Raw genomic sequence first — 6,309 nt, forward strand, 5'->3', positions numbered from 1 at the left:
TTCATTGATGTGGTAGGAAAGCCCGAAGTGATGGAGATCTCAGACGTTTACCACGTCGGTGAAACTTACGAGCACGAGTATTGTGCTTAGAAACACAACCGGGATTAGAACCCATAATCACAGGTTACTGGTGTGCCCAAGGGACGCAACTCTGCACTTTTATTCGGGGCGCCTTTAACGACTGGGCCGGCCGTGCCCCAGTAAATGAAATAGGGATCGGGTAGAAAGGCCTTTCTTATTTGCTTCTGTCACATGCGAGGTCATGCTTTGGTTGGCTTGTTTGTTGGTTGTTTTACGCCGCACTCAGCAATATCCAAGCTGTATGACGGCGGTCTGTAAAATAATACAGTCTGGACCATACAAACCAGAGATTGATATCATGAGCATCGAAGCACACAATTTGGATACGATGACATGCATCAACCAAGTCAGCGAGTCTGACCATCCGATCCCGTTAGTCGCCTCTTACGACAAGCATAGTCGCCTTTTACTGCAAGCATGGGTGGCTGAAGACCTATTCTACCCCGGATCTTCACGGGTCTACCTGTCCATGAAAATGCAGTAAATATATCATCATATTATGTTTCAAATATAAATCTCAGAATATTAAAGGGTTTATCCCTAAGGGACCCTGCTTTAGAAAACAAGGACAACATTTTTTACATTTTGTAAACAGGGTAACCTTTTCGATCAGAGAATTTAATAATTGACAGAGATCAAATATTCCAGAAGGAAAATCGAAGTAAATTAGTTGTAATCACCTGTCAACGTCATGACTCAGAACATGACGTTAACAGAAACATGAGTTAATTACGAAATCTGTTTGAACCTGTCAGTCACGGCTTTGTTGTAAAGATCTGCTGCTGGTCGGACAGTCAGTTCAAGCAGCTTACGCAGACTAATCACATTGAAACACTGACATGTGTCAGAATCGAAATTGAAACCTTCAAGGAATTTAAAATATTGAGTATTTGGCTATATTTGTGTAGTTGATACAATATGCTTTGTTGGGGCCTTGACGTGCATCAGAATAGACGTCTCTTAACCTCCCGGATGCCACAGGGATATATCACTTTTTTCAAACCGGTTTAATATTTGCAGTTACATTTACACCATCAAATAGGAAATTTAATATTCTCCACTTCTGCGTAATTTTAAAGCCAGAGGTAGTAGATCCAGAGCAACATCTAAAATAGTGTTTTCGCATGGGGTTTCATAAAGTATTGTTTGCTGTTTAACGCCGCACTCAGTAATATTCCAGCTATATGACGGCGGTATTGACCAGCCAATCCAGCGATTGACACCACGAGCATCTATCCACACAATTGGAATGCAAAGACATGCATGAACCAAGACAGCGAGCCTAAACTGATCCGTTTGTCGCCTCTTGCGACAAGCATAGTCGCCATTTACGGCAAGCATGGGTTGCTGAAGACCTGTTCTATCCCGGATGTTCACTGGTCCAGGGCTAGTGGGTGATTATGGGTTGATCCTCGCTTTCAGCATTATTCAAGCAGTATGACGGTGGGGCACACCAGAAATGGTTTTTACACATTCTATCCATGGAAGTTGTCATCTGCTGCTCTCATTACGGACAGTGTAAACCACTATGTTTATTGTATAAATAAAATAGTGAGTGAGTGAGTGAGTTTGGTTCAACGCCGCTTTTAACATTATTTCATTTATGTGACGGCGTGTCAGCTTGATGTGGTAGGAAAGCCCGAAGTGATGCAGATCTCAGACGTTTACCACGTCGGTATGGTATGGTGCTGACAAACTTATAAAACATAACCGGAATTAGAACCCACAATCATAGGTTACTGGTGTGCCCAAGGGACGCAACTCTGCACTTTTATTCGGGGCGCCTTTAACGACTGGGCCGCCCGTGCCCCAGTAAATAAAATACGGATCGGGTAGAAAGGCCTTTTTTATTTGTTTCTGTCATCATACGTCACATGCGAGGTCATGCTTTGGTTTGTTTGTTTGTTTGTTGCTTTACGCCGCACTCAGCAATATTCCCGCTGTATGACGGCGGTCTGTAAAATAATCGAGTCTGGACCAGATAATCCAGTCATTGACATCATGAGCATCGATCCACGCAATTGGGATCGATGACATGTATCAACCAAGTCAGCGAGCCGACCACCCGATCCTTTTAGTCACCTTTTACGGCAAGTATGGGTTGCTGAAAACCTTTTCCACCCCGGAATCTTCACAGGCCACAAAAAGAGGCTAACCCCGAGGTTAAAATCCAAAAAGAGGCTAACCCCGCAACCTGTCAAACCATGATATCATGGCCGCCGAACACGTCTGTGTGCGTCAGTGCATGTCGGATGCACGTTATGACAAACCGGTCAATTTCCACGGCTTCCCTCAGCAAACCGATCTGCGGAAACTTTGGATAGTGGCTATTCGACACGGCGAAGGACGTCTTCAGCTTTTTACGTTTTAATCTAAGACAAAATCACTTGTAACTGTTAGCTGTCAAACTCCACTTGAGCATGATGCATGCCGTTGTCATATAGTTAACACGTGGTAATGAAAGTATTACAATCAGAGGCGGGTATAATACTAATGAATTGAAAAAATGGGAAAATCGACATGTTACTCTTTTTAGCTATTTTTCGTGCAACGAGTCGCTACGAGTAGGAAACATCGCTCGTTCGTGACATTTGAGATACGCACACGAGTCAACAGCAGTCCGCATCTCATTGTTGCCGTGGGGCGGTCGGGTAGCCTAGTGGTTAAAGCGTTCGCTCGTCACGCAGAAGACCCGGGTTCGATTCCCGACATGGGTACAATGTGTGAAGCCCATTTCTGGTGTCCCCCGCCGTGATATTGCTGGAATATTGCTAAAAGCGGCGTAAAACCATACTCACTCACTCACTCACTCATTGTTGCCGTAGTTTTGGTACTTAGATGAATAGAGATAGTTGGACTTTTGAATGTTTTACTGGTGACTCAATCGGCACAGACTTAATTTCAGATTATATAGATAAATGGCATATTCCGACGTGGTACTGACATTATTATAGGGGCGGTCGGGTAACCTAGTGGTTAAAGCGTTCGCTCGTCACGCCGAAGACCCGGGTTTGATTCCCGACATGGGTACAATATGTGAAGCCCATTTCTGGTGTCCCCCGCCGTGATAGCGGCGTAAAAACATACTCACTCACTAACTAACATTATTATCAAGTGATGTAACACCTCTGTCTTCAGGTAACATGAGGACTAGAAGTACGCTCCAGGCAGGAGAACCTTGAGGCAGGGGACAGTGTTTCCCAGAGCTCCGCAAAAAGATCCACGTTGCGCGTTCGGTTCCAAATTCAATTTAGCGATCAGGCAACTAACGGGATCGGGTGGTCAGGCTCGCTTACTTGGTTGATGCATGTCATCAATCCCAATTGCGTGGACCGATGCTCATGATATTAATCAATAGCTTGTCTGGTCCAGACTCGATTATTTACAGACCGCCGTCATATAGCTGGAATATTGCTGAGTGCGGCGTTAAACAACAAACAAACAAAACAAAACAAAAGCTACAGGTAACCTAGCTCTACTTTGAAAACACAGTAGGTTTATCTACACTCAAAAGGTGGGTGAGGTGAAATGGGGTTTAACGTCGCGTCCAAGATTATTGTACTTATATAGCGACGTGCATGTACGTGTGTGTGTTTGTGTGGCTGCTTGTACTAGTCCGGACTGATGCCGATTTATAGTGCTAGCTCACTGAGATACCATGCCGCAGTTTAACATGAATACCCCACTCAGACACAGTATACTGACTCCGAGCCGACCAGTCCTTGTTTCCTTAATGTCGAGCGCCAGACAGGGTAACAACAAGTACCATCTTTTAACGTCTTTTGGTATAACGCGGCCGGGGATCGAACCCCGGACCTTCCGCTCTCCGGGCGAACGCTCTACCACTAGACCACGGAGGCAGTCGTTACACTCAAGAGCTGTCATGACACTATGAGATATATAGAGAGGTAAACACACGAGTGTGTTTGAGAAGGGTAAATATCCTCGCCAAGGTTGGCTAATCAATGTACATTCCTAATGCAGGATATTTACCCTCCCCAAACACACAAGCGTGATAACGTCTTTATCCTATAATGTCATTCTTTAATTCTGTGCTTGGAAATCGCTTTCACTCTCTCATAAACATTTCCGAAACAGTGCTTGTTTAAATGGAATGCGCGTATTAATATTTATTACGTCACAGGTTTAGTGATGTGTCAGTCGGACAGTGACAGTAGCCAATATAGTTCCAGCTGAAATCTATTTCTTATACAGTGGTAAAGCAACATGTACGCAAAACATCAATTGCCTTTCGCGGCAAACCATCGGTCTGTCCGCTAGTGTAACTGTCCTTTGTCAGACGGAAGCTACCCTAACCCTAGTCTCTGAGACGTCATGGCCACGATCAGACCTTATTGACAGTCGGCCTGTCCTGTCATAATGTTAAGAAGGGCAGTCAGATGTACACAAAGCGACAAATCGAAACAACGTAACAATTCAAACAGACCCGTGAAGATTCCGGCATAGAATACGTAGGTCTTCAGCAACCCACACTTGCCGTAAAAGGCGACTAACGGGATCGGATTGTCAGACATGCTGACTTGGTTGATACATGTCATCGATCCCAATTGCGTGGATCGATGCTCATGATGTCAATCACTGGATTGTCTGGTACAGGCTTATTTTACAGACCGCAGTCTTATAGCTGGAATATTGCTGAATGCGGCGTTAAACAACAAACAAACAAACAAACAATTCAAACATATTTCGGCCAAATCCAACTATTTTAATTTGTAGAAAAGGTTTCAAGCGGCAGAGGTCTACAAGCACAGATATGACTACTGATCCCGCTTTGCTAGGCCTAGTGCCCTCGCAAAATTGTTTCGAAATTTACATCTCCAAAGTTGCCAAAACTTATAGACTTATAAATGCCTTAGTTACGTTACGTTACAGACACTGATTTTCAGTATATTAGACGGTCCTTTTGATAATGGTAGCAATTATCCCTGTTGTTTATCCAGATACCCGATGGTTAATTCTGACTTGATCGCCGAATGACGAGGGCGACGCCATGTTTGTTTATAAACACTTACAGTAGTCCCTACTTGACCTTTGATATTTGCATCTCTATCCACATATGACCCCAACGGATATCGTTTTTGTCCGTTGGCTTTATCCTGCCGAGAAATATACACATTATATGATAAATATATATATTGTTCATTTCAAGGGACCTGTGAAGATCCGGGGTAGAATAGGTCTTCAGCAACCCATGCTTATTGTAAAAGGCGACTAAGCTTTTCGTAAAAGGCGACTTCAGGACTTGACCCAATTAATTATCTATTTAAGCTTGAATTTTGATTGTGAAATCTTTCAGATCCCTAGAGTCGTATGCCCAGAAGGCGGTGGCTCATGGGCCAATCCGGTGGATTAATTAATTTTCAATTAATTCTTCTGCTCGAGTATACCATCTCAGTATCCTTGGTACTGCCAGTTGGAGATCCACTGGTGTTAAGCATCGTCTTTATGACACTCCGTGGTGGATGAGGAGCTGGGGTGATGAACCATATACAAAATCAACATGGCCCACCCAAAAAAAAAAAACATGTATGATTGCTCAGACGAGGAAAATACAATTTTGAAGAATTCTTCAAACAACAGTTGGTCTCGATTTTTAGTGTTAACTGCTTCTGATGGTACCCCCTTGAAGCTTAACCCATTTGCAATTTCTAATTAAGGCACTTTATGGCATTGCTGCTGATGTTCAGGATGTCAAGAAAATTAGATCTGGATTTCTGCTGGTGGAATTTGAGCAAAGGCATTGTCAGAGACAGGGATCGTTGTCTCTGTAATATGACAGAACATGAAATAGCCGCCGAATTACAAGATCAGTGAGTCACAAATGTAAAACGTTTCACTTACAAAAGAGATGACACATTTTTTCAGTCAAACACCTATCTCATGACTTTTCCAAAACCAACTCCTCCAGGAAACATTAAAGCAGGATATTTCAACATTGAAGTGGGCAAGTATATTCCAAACCCACTTCGATGTTACAAGTGCCAGCAGTTTGGGCATGGTGCTCAATCATGCAAAAATCGCAAGATTTTCCATCAATGTGGAGAACATGACCAAAGTACTGATGATAAATGTACAGAAACACCTAAATGTGCGAACTGTTCTGGAAATCATGTGGCTTCATCAAAGACCTGCCCACAGTTCACAATTAAACTGCAGATTGTACAATTAAAACATGACAAGAACATAACCTTCCCTGAAGCAAAGCTT

This window comes from Haliotis cracherodii, unplaced genomic scaffold (assembly GCF_022045235.1).
Source record: "Haliotis cracherodii isolate W230 unplaced genomic scaffold, xgHalCrac1.p SCAF_14, whole genome shotgun sequence".
NCBI classification, from domain to species: Eukaryota; Metazoa; Mollusca; class Gastropoda; order Lepetellida; family Haliotidae; genus Haliotis; species Haliotis cracherodii.